Here is a 19,113-nt window from a genome sequence, read left to right on the forward strand (position 1 = left end):
ACCACCCCAGACAGGATTTTGTGTATTGGGTAGGACAGGGGTGAATAGAATCAGACATGCCCGGGGCACACAAGGTGTCCCCGTGCATAAGCCAGTCCAAACCGGTCCTGGGACTTTCCAGACCCAGGCCTGGCGAGGAGCTGGACAAAGGAAAGGGGGTGTAACCGCCCCCCTTCCTGGTCCCACCCAGAGGAGGGACCTAGCAGGTGATCCACCCCTCAGATTGGGAATAAGAGAGGGAGCAGTGCCATAGCACCTCAGATCATCCTGAAATCAACTTTAAACGAAGAAGACGACTGGACTTCGACATTCTGCTGCACAGAAGACTGAAGAGTATCTCCCTTGTGGCCTAGGAGTGGCCACCCTGTGAACACAGGTACCAACCAGCAACTCGACGTCTGCTTTGCCGCCGCCTCCCGCCGGAGCCCGAGCCCAGAGCCTGACAAGACCCAGACTCCCAGACTTCTCACAGCCCGATCCACAGTCCCTGCAAAGAAGGGACCCGTGGAGGCACCGAGAGACGTGGGACCGGACCTCTTGGAAGACCCCCGAAAAGCTGACTGCACAGCATCCGAGGCACCCTCGACGTTGTGCTTTGGGGACTGAGAAGCCCCACCACCGAGCAGCCCTTGCACCGAAGATCAGCCCCCCAGCATCTCCACGATCTGCGTGGGGCCCTTTTGCATCGTGCCACTCGACGCGCCATCCCGGCCACTTGCCACGTGGTCAGCGGCCATCTTGGCGACGAAACCTACAAACTGACCTGCGGGTCTGATTGCTCCAGACTTGCCCTCGCTCCTGTAAAAGGGAGCACCCGCTCTGACCTTGCTGGTCCGAGTGATAAGCCTTTTTTGATTCCTGCGTGGCTTGCATTAGCCAAGGCCTTTTTGCTCCAATCAAGTTGCCGACACCGCCAACAGCGAGAAGCCTGCGTGGTACAGCTTGTGATTGACTCTTGGACGTCCTCGACCTCTTCGTGTCCACGTGGCTGCAGAGAGAAGCTACACCTCAACACCTGTTTGCACCCGACATCGCCGGGTTCCAACCTGGTTCCACGGTAGTCACTGGCTAGTGACTTTGAACATTGTCCCCTCTGCTTTTAGGTCTTCACCACTTCAGATCCACCCTTGGATCCACCGGAACTCTTCACATCGAGCCGCCTGCAGCATCTTCAGCTCCAAGCACCATCGACCAGCGTGACGAAACCCGACACTACTTCGACCCTATGCACCCGCGTCCTGTGGGTGAGGTAACTCAGCAACGCCGGTGTTCCCACACTGGTACACACCTCTAGTGTCTGTGTCTTAAGTTTCACTCCTCCTGGTCACTCGGAAGGTTCCTAACTAACTAACTTTACAACTTTTACGTACCATAGACTTTGCTTTGGTGAGTGCGTGCACTTTAAACACTGCACCCGAGTCCCGCGGGCCTTTCCCGACTTAGTCACTGCTAGTCCCGATCAGCTCCAGCGATTCCCAAGGCCCTAGGCCTGTTTCCTTTCCTATTGGTATCTCTTATACCACTTTCTTAGTATATGGTTTAGGTGGCCCCTAGGGCTCATCCATATTGTGCAACTTTTGTGTATTTTAACTGTGTTTTGTTTTAACACTTGTACTTCTGTGCTCCTAAAGAGTATAGGGGATATTTGTAGTTAATAAATATATATATATATTTTCAATATATATCTGTGTGGTGTCCTTTCATTTGGTATTCAAGGGGGTTGTATATGGTAAAACAGCTGGCTTCACATGCCTTTCAGAGTTTAGCCTAGGACTGCTTTGTCCACGCTACTAGGATAGCTGGTCTATAAGGTTGACTTACAACCAATCATCATAAGGGTTACTTGGCATGGTACAAGGTGATCACTAGAACTAGTGAGCATCATATACCAGGCCAACATTTCACACCTGGCACCAGAGAAACAGATCCTGCTGACCTGAAGAAAGAAGGACGTGAAGAGCTGCATCCTACAAGAAAACCCAGCAACTGACTTGGCACCAACCCTGCCTGCTGCCTTTGCCTGTTGTGCCAAAAGTTGACTTGTCCTTCAGCTTCCCCAAAGCCTGGGAGACCTGACCGCCTTCTCCCAGGAACCAAGACCTCCAGACAAGAAGAAGACCTGCTTCCCTGCACCCTGCAGGCCTCCAAAGACTCCTGTGCGGACTCTGTGACCGCAGAAACTGACGTCTGAAGACACCACTGCTCCCGTCGCTCCAAGCATGAAGTGGGCCAACGGTGTCAACATCCCTCCAGACACCGTCCACTGTGGTTTTGCCCCTAGTGAACTCTCTGATAACAACTGCAGCCTCTACACGCAGGCCCCCTGTACTGCGGCTGCTCGGGTACGAAAAACCAGATGCCTAAGGACACCTGTGCACCCTAAGGACACCTATGCACCCTAAGGACACCTCTGCACCCTAAGGGCAGCTCTGCACCCTAAGGACACATCTGCACCCTAAGGACACATCTGCGCCCTAAGGACAGCTCTGCACCCTAAGGACACATCTACAACCTAAGGACACATCTGCACCCTAAGGACAGCTCTGCACCCTAAGGACACCTCTGCACCCTAAGGACACCTCTGCACCCAAAGGACACCTCTGCACCCTAGGGACACCTCTGCACCGTAAGGACAGCTCTGCATCCTAAGGACATCTCTGCATCCTAAGGACAGCTCTGCACCCTAAGGACAGCTCTGCACCCTAAGGACACCTCTGCACCCTAAGGACACCTCTGCACCCTAAGGACACCTCTGCACCCTAAGGACACCTCTGCATCCTAAGGACACCTCTGCACCGTAAGGACAGCTCTGCATCCTAAGGACATCTCTGCATCCTAAGGACAGCTCTGCACCCTAAGGACAGCTCTGCACCCTAAGGACACATCTGCACCCTAAGGACACCTCTGCACCCTAAGGACACGTCTGTACCCTAAGGACATCTCTGCACAGTAAGGACAGCTCTGCACCCTAAGGACACGTCTGCACCCCAAGGACAGCTCTGCACCCTAAGGACATCTCTGCACCCTAAGGACACGTCTGCATCCTAAGGACATCTCTGCACCCTAAGGACATCTCTGCACCCTAAGGACACGTCTGTACCCTAAGGACAGCTCTGCACCCAAGGGCAGCTCTTCACCCTAAGGACACGTCTGCACCGTAAGGACACCTCTGCACCCTAAGGACAGGTCTGCACCCTAAGGACACGTCTGCACCCCAAGGACAGCTCTGCACCCAAGGGCAGCTCTGCACCCTAAGGACACGTCTGCACCGTAAGGACACCTCTGCACCCTAAGGACATCTCTGCACCCTAAGGACACGTCTGCACCCCAAGGACAGCTCTGCACCCTAAGGACAGCTCTGCACCCTAAGGACACCTCTGCACCCTAAGGACACCTCTGCACCCTAAGGACACCTCTGCACCCTAAGGACACCTCTGCACCCTAAGGACAGCTCTGCACCCTAAGGGCAGCTCTGCACCCTAAGGACACCTTTGCACCCTAAGAACATGCCTGCACCCTAAGGACACCTCTGCACCGTAAGGACAGCTCTGCATCCTAACATCTCTGCATCCTAAGGACACCTCTGCACCCTAAGGACATCTCTGCACCCTAAGGACACGTCTGCACCCCAAGGACAGCTCTGCACCCTAAGGACAGCTCTGCACCCTAAGGACACCTCTGCACCCTAAGGACACCTCTGCACCCTAAGGACACCTCTGCACCCTAAGGACACCTCTGCACCCTAAGGACACGTCTGCACCGTAAGGACACCTCTGCACCCTAAGGACATCTCTGCACCCTAAGGACACGTCTGCACCCTAAGGACACCTCTGCACCCTAAGGACACCTCTGCACCCTAAGGACACCTCTGCACCGTAAGGACACCTCTGCACCGTAAGGACAGCTCTGCATCCTAAGGACATCTCTGCATCCTAAGGACATCTCTGCACCCTAAGGATACCTCTGCACCCTAAGGACACCTGTGCACCCTTAGGACACCTGTGCACCCTTAGGACACCTGTGCACCCTAAGGACACCTGTGCACCCTAAGGACACCTGTGCACCCTAAGGACACCTGTGCACCCTAAGGACACCTCTGCACCCTAAGGACACCTCTGCACCCTAAGGGCAGCTTTGCACCCTAAGAACACCTCTGCACCCTAAGAACATGCCTGCACCTGTTGCCCCTGGACTGTGAAGAAGAGCCAATGGTGGTTTGCACCTCTGTACTCGGCCCCCATAGTCAGACCCCCCAGGATATAGCGGCATGGATTAGCAAATTTAGCGGCACAAATATGGAAATTTAGCGGCACAAATATGGAAATTTAGCGGCATTTTTGCGGCACTTTATTTTACTCATAATCATTCCTTTTTAGCCTGAAATCAATGGAAACTGTTTTAGCAGAGTATTCCACTTTGCATTAGGCATATTTAAAGGGTCTGCAGCTCTACGGAAGCACAGCTCAAGTCCTAACCTCATGGGAGGGAGCTGTATTTCTCCCTGGGATGTTCTAGTGCCCATATGTGCACCTCTGCCAGGGCACCGCTGCCTCCCGGATCCGTGAGGCAAGACACATCTTCCTCAGGCACCCTAGGGCGCAGAATCGTAGTGGCTGATCCAAATAAGTTAGACAGACTGCATAGGAAGGTGACCACCTGCTTACCTGGTTCAGTCCTCATAAGTTGACTTGAGCATGTACTTAACACCCTGGTACTATTCCTTGTGCCGCTAAACTTGCTAATCCATGCCGCAATATCCTGGGGGGCCTGACTAGAGGAGCGAATTGAAAGATTTGTAGAAACGTGAGCTGCAAAGCAAGCTGGTTTCAGTTCCCCCTTTGAAGGTGAAGATGTAATCATTAGCTCATCAGGAGGAGTGTTGTGATGGGAGTAAAAAATTTAAGGAATTCTGCCATGCATGGGGTGTTACCCAGGAGTCAGACGTTTGCCGCAGAAAAGGGGTCCATCATATGTGAATTTGTCTTCAGCCTACCTTCTGTATTTTATCTGTTTCAGGCATGTAAGTTCAACAATAATTATATGCAAAATGTTGAAATGGAGTATTCATAGAACGTGTTCCTATTTAAAATTAGAAATCTTCTTCCTTGTGGGCTAAACCTACGCCTCTCAGCCTGTTAGTCACCTCAGACTTACCCTCTCACATCATTAGGCTCTTCAAAGTTTCCACAGGGTAGCTGGGGTAGTTTAGTAGTGGTCTTTTTGGACTCTGCACTTTTTCATATTTATATCTATAGCGCAAACTCAACCCGAAGGTATTGATTGGAGCTTTACCTGAGCGCTAGTTACTTTACACAAGGACATGTTCATGTTTTTAGTGTTTAAGTGATTTGCTCAGAATCACAGGATGAAGAACTAACGCCGAGACTCGAACCGAGTTCTCCAGTTCCAGAGTCAGCAGTTTTCACTGTAATGCCAGATCCTGTCACCTTGCCTCACTCACCACGGGCTGCGAAGTATGCAAGCAATGGTTTCCCTTGATTACAGTCACTGTACTCAAGGGTCTGCGCCTTCCCCCTTTCAGGTTTGAATATAGTTGGAGTCATCTCAAAGTATTTGACGTTTATGAGTCTCCAAATAATGAAAAATAACCATCCTCGTCGTGCACTGCCAATTCCTTCAATGCGATAAATATTGTGTCGCAGATCGTTTTATTTAAACCAACCTTCAATAATATTTTGCCAGGTGTGTTTTTTGTCAGGAAGCACGTGGAATTCTATGTCCGGCAGCGTCTCATGTATTCAGTGCGACTAACAAACACACACGGTGTGAACAAGAAGTATCAGGAAGGTGTCATAAAGTAATGGCCAAAAATATAATTAAAATCCCAGAACATGCTGTTGTGCTCAGAATTGACGAACTGGAGACAATCCAATAGAAATACTACATATTTTCTAACATTCTTTAATTGCATATTTACTAAATGATTTTCAAATACTTTTTCTGGTTTTCTTGAAAATACATTAACACAAGTGTAAATTTAATACACCCTTACAGTGTATGTGCGTATCTACCAGCTTAGGCTTTCACAGAAGTGGGCAGCTGTCTAGTTGATCAACTTTTGATCCGCCGAGAGATGGCTGCTGCGGCTTCTTCAAGATTAAATTCAGGGAAAAAAATCCCCAGGTGATGTCTACCGAGCCAGCTGAGTGGGTTCCTAGCTCATCGAGGAAAACGGATTCGTTTCAGAAGGTGCCAGCAAAAACTGCACTAGGGCTGAGTACCAACACTGGTTACTAGCGTGTGAGGTGCAGATTAATATATTGTGGCACAGCTCTCGGCAGTTTGTCCTTCTGAAGACAGGGACTTTTTTTTTTATCGAGGGTGGCAACTGCATGCTTTCGAGCTCGACTGGTTTAGCAGACGCCCTGAAATAATCTGCAACCTCTGGCACTGCCCAGTGACCCCCCCTTAACTGTCCCAGGGCTTGGTATACCGTCAATAAACTAAAACAGAATTTGAGCACATATCGATAGGCAACGTGCAAACCTACAGCACGCGCTGGTGTAAGTATGAACCCCTGGCCAGCACGACGGCTGTCTTTAATTAACATTTGGCAGACGGAAATAATACAACTTTACAACTTTTAGTTAGTTAAGTTCAGAGGTCGGCGCGAGTTCTAACAATACTCGAACCTTGTCTTAATGAAAGGAGTACAGATGCTTTTATAGAGGGCACAGAAATAATGAGCTGGAGTGCCGTGTAAAAAAACAAAAGGATTGCGTTTTCCAAATTTCGCGGGCAGTTTAGCAAAAATCGCGGACTTTTTTCAAAACTGCCGATTTCGCGATTTTTTTGCAAATCGCGAAATCGCGATATCCTGGAGGGTCTGCATAGTGGTGCTGGTGATGTTCTGCTGGTGATGCCTTGGACCTTGCCCACCACTCACCTTAACTCCTGGAGAAGGGTCCCGTAAGTCGCTGTACTATACCTGAATGTCTCATTGACTTTTCCTCCCCGAGGATAACCTTGCTTCTTCCAGAAAGTGAACTCTCAACTTTTTCAGCTAAAAAGAATTCATATTTAAAAACATACTTACTGGAATGATTTTCTTCTGATGCCTAAACATATGTAAATATACTTGGTATTTACATACATTAGTGTGGATCTCCTCCTTGAGTTGTGTGTCATTTATTGACCATGGTCTGTATTTGCAGATGTTTTGCACACCTGTCAGTTCAGCTTAAGGCTGCTTGGGATTGCTACAGCCAGCCACTCTCCACTTATTCTGGAACCCCTGGAATCTTTACACAATAGATCAGTTTATTTATGTACCATATAAAGAGCCAGCTTCCTACAGGGCCTGTGCTGCCTTCGCTGTGCTCTGGGAATAACTGGGCGGAGCCACATAAGCGACACCCCTGCACGCTGATGTCCGTGTCTTTCCGCGCCTTCCAACGCAGGTCCCGAGCTCCGCTGTTTTCAACAGTTGACAAGCTTATCAAACTGATGTCCAGTGTGCGAGGGAAGAGGTCACCACCCACAACCACAGGGTTCAAACCATGCCCTGAATGCTGTAAACCGATATGGGTGATGGACTTGCAGGAGATCCTGCTGGTGTTTAGGCTCGGGCCATGACTGTTGTGTGAAGAATGTGCCCAAAGATCCTCAGAGGAAATTCCGTCACCAGTCACTGCTCTACAATGTTATACTGTTTATGGGCCCGATTCACAGAACTAACTTAAGACAAAATCCTAAACTTACTACATTTTGGTATTCACAGAAGGCACTTACTCATTTTGGTATTCACAGAAGGCACTTACTCATTTCAGTATTCACAGAAGTTAGGACTCCTAACTTTAGGACTCCTAAATGCCATCTCTGAATACCGAAAGTCTTAAAGTTCGTTTTTTTCTCAGTTTAGGAGTCCTAACTTTACTACTCCTAAACTGAGAAAAATCCTAACTTTAAGCCTTTCTGCTGGCCGACGGACACTCATCTTCAGGCCCAGGAATCCCTGCATCTTCTCCCTGTTCTTAGGTCTTGAAACTGCTGCTCTTTCATGGGGATCGCCCCTGTCCACGGAGTCCTCAGAGGGTCACGCTCACCCTTAGGTCTGACTTCTATTCACTCTGAAGGACCTAAGACACTGAGGCTCCTGCTCGTCATCAGTTGGTCCTAAAGCTACCCACTGATCCTCAGACCCTTCAACTCATTCCCTAGACTCCTGCTCAGGGACATCCCTGAGGGCCCTGCTCAAAGAGGGAACCCAGGAGACGTCTGCTCACTTTAGGTGTTTGGTGTAGGAAGCTGGCTATGCATATACTCTACCAAAGTGAGGTACAGTGTGCACAGAGTCCAGAGGATCCCCAGAGGATTTACAGAGGTTAAAGTAAGTAATACCTCACTCTCTTTTGTGGTAGTGTGGATGAGCAGTCAGGCAGTATCAGAGGACAATGTTAAGCATTTGTTGTACACACTCAAAGGACTGAATCCAGGCCAATTGTTTGTATAAAAAGTGGTTATTTTGATGTTTTATTTCTAGATTTACTTAGTAGTAGGTAAGTTAAGCTCTTTATACAATGTTACTTTCAGCAAAACATTGAAAACTGGATTTGCAGGAACATTTAGATTACTTTTGCAGTTCAGAAAACGATTTGTAAACTGTTATAATTACTTTTGGATTACTTCATGATTACTTTTCTAGTTTGGCATGAAAAGCATTCCTAACACAGTTCAAGCAACACAGGACATTGATAAACAGGTTAACCGTGATGAGGGCTTAAGTTATTCTTTGTTGTAGTATAAGACAGTTCAATATAAAGACATTTTCAGAAAAAATCCACCGTTCAGTTCTCTGGAAAAATTAAGTGTTACGTTTACAGGTGAGTAAAACTGTTTTAGGACTGGAGTTTTGGGAGGTAGAACCAAGGTTCCCCCAGGTTCAGGTTAGAACTGAAGGGGCACCACAAGCGGCACTGGGGCGGTCAGGTGTAGTAGGGTGGCAATGTTAGCCAACGGGGCCTGAGGGGCACCTCGGTTAGGGGCTACTCACAGGCGGGCCACTCGGGAGCCAAGCAAAGGGCAAAGGGGGTCCCAGGTTGACACCAAGTCCACACCACCAGCGATGCAGGGGTAGCCGGGTACAGGGCACTCAGGAGGTGTCAGAAGCCCACTTTTCAAAGGGGGACATCGGTCACGGAAAAGGGCTGCAGGCTGGAACCAGAAGACTGGATGAAGCAAGCCAGCACACTGTCGGTCGGGCACCTCAGGACTCAGGAGCTGCGAGTGCAGGGGTGGCCTTTCTTGTTGGATTCTTCTCACTGGTGCGGGTCATGGCTGGGAGGAGCCTTTCAGGGTGAGGCTTCAGGCGTTGTGGAGAAGGTTGTGGAGGTCATTCAATACTGGCTTACAGGCCAAGATCACCATGGGGACCTCGCTGGGGTGTTAGGCCACTCAGACTCCGGCCATTGGGCGTCGGGTGCAGAGTGGTGAGGACTCACGATCCGGCTGGATCTGGAGTCCTGGTTTGGGTTGCTGTTTGACAAACCTGGTTTCCACAGGAGATGAGAGTTCTTTATGAAGGCAGGGCGGGGCTCCAGGGTTCTTGGAGGTTGCTAACTGCAGGACACACTGGGTTCAGCTGCAGGGGTTCAGAGCAGGGGACAGGCCAGTAGGGCTGGGGCCAAAGCAGTTGTCGTCGTTCGCCTCTTCTGCAGCACGGCTCTTTGGTCCTTCTTCTTCTTCTTGTCATATCAAATCTGAAGAGGCAAGGTTCAGGGGTGCCCCTAAATACTAAAGTTAGGGGTGTTACACGGGTGTGAAGGTTAGGACCATAGGATCCCTTCCCTGGGGTGTCTACATCCCCTAGTATGCCACCCTCCAGTGAGGATTGGAGGGGTCCCTCATCTATAAGATGGTGGGGACTAAGATGTTGGCTTCACCTACCCCACCAGATGGGTGGGTTTGGCATAGATGGGCATACCTTCTTTCCTAGCTTGGTTTTCCCGCCGGTTCTTGTGCCCAAAATGGGGGTCAGAACCTGTGGGAGCCAGTTGATGATAGCAGCAAAAGGCTGCGGGTAGCTAACAATGGTGGCAGGCTTTTGAAGGTCCCTCTTCGGGGACAATGCCCACCTCTGCCCAGGATGTGCTCTGTTCCCGGACCCAGAGAGCAGGGGGCTTTCAACCCAGAGGTCCAGAAACCTGTCTGTTGGTGGCAAATGGCTGGGAGCCAGTCAGGAACCACACATGAGTTGGCCGTTTTTCAGGGAGCATCTCTAAGATGCCCTCAGTTGTGCATTTTAAATTAAATCCCACGCTGGCATCAGTGTGGGTTGAATGTGCTGAGAAGTTTGATACCAAAGTTCCCAGACTTCAGTAAAGCCATCATGGAGCATTATAAATTTACTTAGCTTCCCGTTAGGCTTTAACAAACATGTGGAAAATCTAAGCTGTCCCTGTAACCTAGGCGGTAAACAAAGTTTGCTTCATTTGTTTTTCTTTTGTGGTTTTTACAGAATGCACTTTGCACTTTCTAATGCCGTACTGTAGAAAAAATGTTTTGATGGATTTTAAATTAGCTTTTAAAGATCTGTTATTGTTAAAGACGGATGAGGCCATTTTTAGAGTGTCCGGTCTCGCGCTTCTCTGCTTATCGACTGAAACACTTGCCCTATGCATATTTTGCACATTGCACATTGTATATTTTGCACTAATGATTGACTTTTTGCACATGATAAAGCTGTATATCGCTATGAATCTGTAATCAAGTGGGATGTTATTTGCGTTTTTACTTCTGTTGGATTTTATGTGTACTTTTATGGATGTTTTACAATCCGAATAAAGATCATTTGACTTGACTTGTTTGATCTCCTTCTACCCACAGGCTATTCTATTCTCAGGAATGACAGACCTATCAACGTTGGGGGAGGGGTTACAGTCATCTTTAGAAACTCCCTTCAACTCAAGGCTTTTCCCATCAGCGCCTTCCGCACTTTTGAATATCTATCTATTGAGCTTCAACTACACCACCGCTCACCCCTCAGATTCCATGTCATATACCGCCCACCTGGCAGCGGCCCTTCGTTTATGGAGGAACTCACTGACTTCATCAGCGACCAATACGCACAAAGTGACAATCAGACCTTAGTGGGTGACTTCATTCTCCACTGGGGCTCCCTGCAAGACTCTTCTGCAAACTCGCTGGCCACCTTCCTCTCTACAAACAATCTTATCCAACACTGCACAGAATCAACACACTCTAAGGGCTCAATCCTGGACCTTGTTATTTCTAAAGCAGGCATGCTCTATATCACTACCTCTATTCACGTAGACTGGTCTGACCACCTCCTCATTCCTTTCTCTCTTCACCTAGCACAATCTATAACTCTTGGCCAACCTAAGAGGGCTACCTCCTGGTTCCGTGACGCTAAAACTATTGACGCTGTTTCCCTCTGTGAATCAGCTTTGCTGTCACTTCCAAGGCTAGACCCGAACCTAGATGTTGACGATCTCACCTCACAATGCCTCTCAGTCCTTGCAGTCTAAATCAATAGTGTCGCTCCTCTCCAAAGCAAAAAGAAAAGGCCCATTCCTTCAGCGCCCTGGTTCAACAAATCCCTATATGAAGAAAGGAAGCACCTAAGACTTCTGGAGAAATAATGGAGGCGAGCACCCTCCACCGATAATTTGGCTACGCTTCGTTCAGCAAGATCCAAGTACCACAAGCACATCTTCCTTGGGAAAGCATCAAACTTCAGAACCCTCCTTGACTCAGCCAAAAACAGACCCTAAAAACTATTTGATCTCATCAAGAATATTAACTACTCTCCCCCAACCTCCAAATTGGAGGATTCTACAAAGAAAGCTGCTTATTTCGCTGTATTCTTTGACGAAAAAGTGAAATCACGTGTGGTTCAGGTCGCTCATCCTACCACTGAAGAGGAGCGCAAATCACTAGCCATTTGGCAGAACTTCAACCCCATCTCTGAAGATGTCCTCCTCAAGTGCATCCTCGAAACAAAGCCCTCCAACCACTCGCTCGACCCCATCCCTAGTGCCATTGCCATTGACTTCTATACCTATTCTCTTCCCTGTTGAACCACTCTGGTCAACCTCTCCCTCTGTCAAGGCTCCCTTCCTGTTCCCTTCAAAACTGGGCAGGTCACCCCTCTGCTTAAAAAACCCACTGCGGATGCGAATGACCTCAACAACTTCCGCCCCATCACTAACCTACCCTTTCTTGCGAAGATCACAGAAAGATGTATTGCGAAACAACTCTCTCGTCATATCAAGGACAATGATCTTCTTGACAATTTTCAGTCCGGCTTCATCCAAAACTGCAGCACTGAAACTGCCCTGCTGCAAGTGATCGATGACGCGCTGCGAATACTAGACTCGGGGGGGTCTTGTCTTCTAATTCTCCTTGACCTTTCGGCAGCCTTTGACACTGTCAATCACAACACCCTCCTCAACACTCTTCAACAGAGAATGGTCATGGAGGGCACTGTGCTTAAATGGCTTGCTTCTTTCCTTTCTGATAGATCCCAAATGATCAAAATAGCGGACAGTCTTTCATCTCCTTTGGCGGTGGGTCAAGGTGTTCCCCAAGGCTCTATTCTTGCACCCACATTGTTCAATCTCTATTTGGAACCTCTGGGAAATCTCCTAAGTAAATCTGGGGTCAACTATCATCTCTACGCAGACGACACTCAAATCTACCTCAAGGTTGCCTCCACTCACGATCTCTCCGTCCTAAGCTCTACCCTAGACTCCATTCAAAACTGGATGTCAATGCATCAACTGATTCTTAATCCCTCCAAAACTGAATTCCACCTCCTCTCCTCCTTACTTTCTCCTCCCCCGGTTCAATCATGGATGGACCAGATGAATCTGCTGAACAATAAACCCATCATTGTCGACAGTGCAAAATCTCTTAGTGTCATACTCAACACAAAACACAATCTACTCTCCCACATTAATTCAATTGCAAAGTCTGCCCGATACCAACTGCGCCTTCTTTGGGGGGTTCGTCGCTTCTTCCCGGAGCATGACCTTAAAACCCTGGTCCAATCGCTGGTCCTCTCCAGACTGGACTACTGCAATTCTCTTCTGACTGTCCTCCCCAAATCCCACCTGTCCCCCCTTAAGTCTGTTCTCCATTCAGCAGCTACTTTCATTTATGGGGCCAAAAGAAGCGACCACATCACTCCCATGTTATCCACCCTCCGCTGGCTTCCCATCGAGGCTAGAGCTATCTATAAGACTGCCTGCATCACCCACAAAGCCTTGCACTCCTCCTCTCCGCGCTACCTGGCGAATAAACTGAAACTCTCTGGAGGCTCTAGACCATCACGAAATGTGGAACATCTACTGCTTGAACCTCCCACTTTCAAGAAGGAAAGATCGATGGCCCAATCCTTTTCAGGCAGCGCAGCGAGAATCTGGAACTCACTTCCGCCTCAGCTCCGGACCACCACCTCCTCCCAGGCCTTCAAAACTAACCTCAAAGTTCTCCGCCTTCAAAGACACTTCCAAATGTAATCCATGCCCTCTCTATTATCTGAAGGATGCCCTTCCATTATAGAAAAATCTACTTTACATGACTATGGAAGTGTCTTCCCAGTGTGTTCTTGTGGTTTGAGAGTCTGCCATTTATTGCACTATTATCCTTCTACCTGTGTTTGGTACTCGTGTGTAACATGCACCCGTCACTTTCTCTTGTACACACTGTTTTCTACCTCTTACATTTGTTTGTTTTCGATACCTGCACAAGTGCCACCAGTGCCTACGCAACGTTTGTTCTTGTGCTTGAGTGTCCTCCATATATTGCAGTATTATACCTCTATGTTTACTTTGTACGCTTTTGTAACCGGCACACGTCACTTTTTCCTCCTGTAATGCACCGTTTGCTACCTCTTGTATTTTGTTGGCTCACGATTGTCATTTTTGCTTCATTTAATGTAACGTTTACTTTTGTATTTTGCTCACTTGTAATGTTCTCATGTATCAGTTCTGTTCCTATTGTGAAGCGCTCGGACACCTTCGGGTAAAGTCCGCGCTATATAAAAACGCATAAATAAATAAACAAATAAATAAATAAAATGGCTCAATTATAGCTGTCACCCGGCTGAAATTGCCTCTCCTTCAGTAGAAGTCAATGGGTGAAATACATTCTTTCGACATATATATCTTTTTTTAATCTCCCACTTTCCCCCTTGTAAAATATTGGCATGTACGATGCTGCCAGCTGTTAGCCAGGGTCCTTGCCTGATTCCAACATGGCCGCCTCTGTGGTGTAACGCGTCCATGAAACAGTGTACGCACAGAAGGCGACGACGTAATCGTTTGGAAGCCAAAACGAGTGAAAGCGACGAGAGACTGCGGAGGAAAGGCTTTACAAACAGGGCCGCGGCGGCGGCCATTCTGAAAGTGAGTTGTCGTGTAGGTTGTGGGCAGCTCTGGTGCGGGTGGTGTATTAAAGACAAATAAACGCTTCCCGATGTTTTAGTAGTTAGTTGCCGAGGTTGTGAGTATGAACTACCATGTTTAGTTGAAGATATTCTAATCTCTGTGTCGTTACATTTGGGCCAGAGTCTTAGGCGGTTACAAGTTCTGACCTTGCCTCCGGCAGCCGTCTGAGCTCTGGCGGTAACAGCCAGCTCCACGCTCGGTGCGGCGGGGAGAGGTCCGCTGGCCGCCCGCGGTCACGGCTCAGACTCCACTCCAAGATGGCCGCCGCGGAGCTGCGCTTCCGGCCCGGGGCTGCGGAGTGTGCACGTGGGGAGAGCCAGGGGCAGAGGGGCTGGGAGCAGAGAGAGCACAGAGCCGTCAGGTGAGAGGCCAAGCACCGGGAGGGGACAGGCACGGCGCTGTCAGTTGAGAGGCCAAGCACCGGGTGGGGACAGGTGAGAGGCCAAGCACCGGGCGGGGACAGACGCGGCACTGTCAGGTGAGAGACCAAGCACCGGGCGGGGACAGGTGAGAGGCCAAGCACCGGGCGGGGACAGGCACGGCGCTGTCAGGTGAGAGGCCAAGCACCGGGAGGGGGCAGGTGAGAGGCACGGCGCTGTCAGTTGAGAGGCCAAGCACCGGGCGGGGAGTCGGTGAGAGGCCGCGCATGGAGCACCAGGGTCTTGTACACATGGCAGGGCAGTCGGGCACAGAGGAGGGATCCTGAATGGGGCCTGGCTGGATGCTAGTTGAAGGCTTAGAACCAGGTCATACATGTGACACCCTGAGGTACAGGCTGGCCTGTAGTGTGAGGTGTAAAGTAACCTGTGAGATGCAGACTGGCTGCACTGTAGGGTGGATACAGGATGAGATGTAAAGGTGAAAAGTAACCTGTGAGATGTAGACTGGCTGCACTGTAGGGTGGATGCAGGATGAGATGTAAAGGTGAAAGGTAACCTGTGGAATGCAGACTGACTGCACTGTAGGGTGGATACAGGATGAGATGTAAATGTGAAAAGTAACCTGTGAGATGTAGACTGGTTGCACTGTAGGGTGGATACAGGATGAGATGTAAAGGTGAAAAGTAACCTGTGAGATGTAGACTGGCTGCACTGTAGGGTGGATACAGGATGAGATGTAAAGGTGAAAAGTAACCTGTGAGATGTAGACTGGCTGCACTGTAGGGTGGATACAGGATGAGATGTAAATGTGAAAAGTAACCTGTGAGATGCAGACTGGCTGCACTGTAGGGTGGATGCAGGATGAGATGTAAAGGTGAAAGGTAACCTGTGGAATGCAGACTGGCTGCACTGTAGGGTGGATACAGGATGAGATGTAAATTTCAAAAGTAACCTGTGAGATGTAGACTGGTTGCACTGTAGGGTGGATACAGGATGAGATGTAAAGGTGAAAAGTAACCTGTGAGATGTAGACTGGCTGCACTGTAGGGTGGATACAGGATGAGATGTAAATGTGAAAAGTAACCTGTGAGATGCAGACTGGCTGCACTGTAGGGTGGATGCAGGATGAGATGTAAAGGTGAAAGGTAACCTATGGAATGCAGACTGGCTGCACTGTAGGGTGGATACAGGATGAGATGTAAATGTGAAAAGTAACCTGTGAGATGTAGACTGGTTGCACTGTAGGGTGGATACAGGATGAGATGTAAAGGTGAAAAGTAACCTGTGAGATGTAGACTGGCTGCACTGTAGGGTGGATACAGGATGAGATGTAAATATGAAAAGTAACCTGTGAGATGTAGACTGGTTGCACTGTAGGGTGGATACAGGATGAGATGTAAAGGTGAAAAGTAACCTGTAGACTGGTTGCACTGTAGGGTGGATACAGGATGAGATGTAAATATGAAAAGTAACCTGTGAGATGCAGACTGGCTGCACTGTAGGGTGGATACAGGATGAGATGTAAAGGTGAAAGGTAACCTGTGGAATGTAGACTGGTTGCACTGTAGGGTGGATACAGGATGAGATGTAAAGGTGAAAAGTAACCTGTGAGATGTAGACTGGCTGCACTGTAGGGTGGATACAGGATGAGATGTAAAGGTGAAAAGTAACCTGTGAGATGTAGACTGGCTGCACTGTAGGGTGGATACAGGATGAGATGTAAAGGTGAAAAGTAACCTGTGAGATGTAGACTGGCTGCACTGTAGGGTGGATACAGGATGAGATGTAAAAGTGAAAAGTAACCTGTGAGATGTAGACTGGTTGCACTGTAGGGTGGATGCAGGATGAGATGTAAAGGTGAAAGGTAACCTGTGGAATGCAGACTGGCTGCACTGTAGGGTGGATACAGGATGAGATGTAAATGTGAAAAGTAACCTGTGAGATGTAGACTGGTTGCACTGTAGGGTGGATACAGGATGAGATGTAAAGGTGAAAAGTAACATGTGAGATGTAGACTGGCTGCACTGTAGGGTGGATACAGGATGAGATGTAAATATGAAAAGTAACCTGTGAGATGTAGACTGGTTGCACTGTAGGGTGGATACAGGATGAGATGTAAAGGTGAAAAGTAACCTGTGAGATGTAGACTGGCTGCACTGTAGGGTGGATACAGGATGAGATGTAAAGGTGAAACGTAACCTGTGAGATGTAGACTGGCTGCACTGTAGGGTGGATACAGGATGAGATGTAAAGGTGAAAAGTAACCTGTGAGATGTAGACTGGCTGCACTGTAGGGTGGATACAGGATGAGATGTAAAGGTGAAAAGTAACCTGTGAGATGTAGACTGGCTGCACTGTAGGGTGGATACAGGATGAGATGTAAAGGTGAAAAGTAACCTGTGAGATGTAGACTGGCTGCACTGTAGGGTGGATACAGGATGAGATGTAAAGGTGAAAAGTAACCTGTGAGATGTAGACTGGTTGCACTGTAGGGTGGATGCAGGATGAGATGTAAAGGTGAAAAGTAACCTGTGAGATGTAGACTGGCTGCACTGTAGGGTGGATACAGGATGAGATGTAAATGTGAAAAGTAACCTGTGAGATGTAGACTGGTTGCACTGTAGGGTGGATACAGGATGAGATGTAAAGATGAAAGGTAACCTGTGGAATGCAGACTGGCTGCACTGTAGGGTGGATACAGGATGAGATGTAAATGTGAAAAGTAACCTGTGAGATGTAGACTGGTTGCACTGTAGGGTGGATACAGGATGAGATGTAAAGGTGAAAGGTAACCTGTGGAATGCAGACTGGCTGCACTGTAGGGTGGATACAGGATGAGATGTAAAGGTGAAAAGTCAGTCAGTCAAAAAATTACTTTATTTGGTATTTCATAACCATAAAGCATACATATCCAAAAACAATTTAAAATAGCAAACACTTAAAAGTTCCTTTAGTTAAAAATGTCTTTTCTCGTTTTTTCATTTACAAACTAACCCAGTCATTATCAGAGGTCTGATTCTGCTTTTTGAAGCTTGGTCTCTACAGAATTCATAAACTTTACCCCGCGGCATATCAAAATGTTTGAACCTGCTCCCATCCAGCTGGTCACAGCTTGCCTGCAGGTACGGATCTGTAGCATATTAAAAATTGGTTTCAGTAAAATTTTCATTTCTTCTTTAGAAGACTCACACGTGCACAGCGGGTGGCACAAGGTCTCACTGTGGTAATCACATAATCTACATCTTCGTTCCTGGTGAGTGACCTTCCATGACGGAATCAAGTCTTTTGAGAAATGGTTGCCCATTCTGAAGGCCATGAATTTTGTTTTTAATGATAGCCGGAAGTGCGCAGTGAGATAAGGTTGAGGTTTTAGTCGTTTGTACGAATTTAGAATGGTCCATGCGTGTCGACGTTTGGCCAAAGTCTTTTTATCTTCTACCAAAGATAAGGCTTTTGCATTTAGATTGCAAATTTTTTTAAAGGACGTTGTTTCCGGTGGGTTGTTCCAGATCTCCACTATTTTTAGGGTATCTAGTGATGCTCTCAGGTCATAGCCCCATGAGTTGGGTTCTTGTTGGTCATATTGTTTTTTAATTTCTTGCCAACATAAGTTGTTTAAAGATCCTGTTTCCGATAATCTCAATTTCCAGCACCATTTCACTAGAGCTGCTTTCCTCTGGTAGATTTGATTTTGTAGACCAAATTCTAGCCTTATTTGGGCAGGGGCTGCTCCTTTGTATATGTGAAAGACAGCTTTGTATATTCTTGTCTGGAGTGCGTTTAGAATAGCTGCTTCTTTCCAATGCCATATTTCCAGTCCATATGAGAGGGATGGTAAGACTTGGGCTGTCATTACTTTTAACAGGTGGTCATATGATGGACATTGCAATTTCTTTTGCAAAACCTTGTAAGCAAAACTCAGTGCTTGTGCCTTTGCGGCAATAGTTCTTTTATGATCTGTGAGGGACATGTTTTTACTTATTGTAACCCCCAGATATTTATAAGCAGTTGTTTCCTCAATGGGTTTTCCTTTTGTTTGCCAATTGAAGGATTTTCCACTGGTGCCCGTCAATCTCACCACCTTTGTTTTTTTGATGTTTATTTCCAAACCTTCTCTCTCGAAATAGTCTGTTAGTTCCGATATTTCTCTTTGTAGGCCTATTGGAGTTTGGCTTAAAACTACAATGTCATCCGCATATTGGAGGCACTGGATGCTTTCATTGGCCAGTTTAGGCGGGTGTCCATTAACATTCTTGAGTTGATCTTTCAAATCGGCCAGATATATATTGAAAAGGCTTGGG

The 19,113-nt window shown here is 47.9% G+C and overlaps 1 protein-coding gene across 4 annotated transcripts in view; it reads left to right on the plus strand.

Moving 5' to 3' along the window:
- The first annotated feature begins 14,684 nt into the window (after positions 1-14,684).
- FTSJ3 (FtsJ RNA 2'-O-methyltransferase 3) overlaps positions 14,685-19,113 on the plus strand; it is a 109,668-nt gene continuing 105,239 nt past the window's right edge. The window contains exon 1 of one of the 4 annotated variants that reach the window (XM_086953396.1): positions 14,685-14,793. The gene's annotated coding sequence lies outside the window, so the exon portion shown is untranslated. Of the gene's footprint in view, positions 14,911-14,936; positions 14,969-19,113 lie in introns of those variants that run through there. The other 3 variants (XM_086953397.1, XM_086953399.1, XM_086953400.1) reach the window with 3 other exon arrangements.

The sequence above is a fragment of the Lissotriton vulgaris genome, chromosome 1_2 (genome assembly GCF_964263255.1).
Source record: "Lissotriton vulgaris chromosome 1_2, aLisVul1.2, whole genome shotgun sequence".
Taxonomy (NCBI): domain Eukaryota; kingdom Metazoa; phylum Chordata; class Amphibia; order Caudata; family Salamandridae; genus Lissotriton; species Lissotriton vulgaris.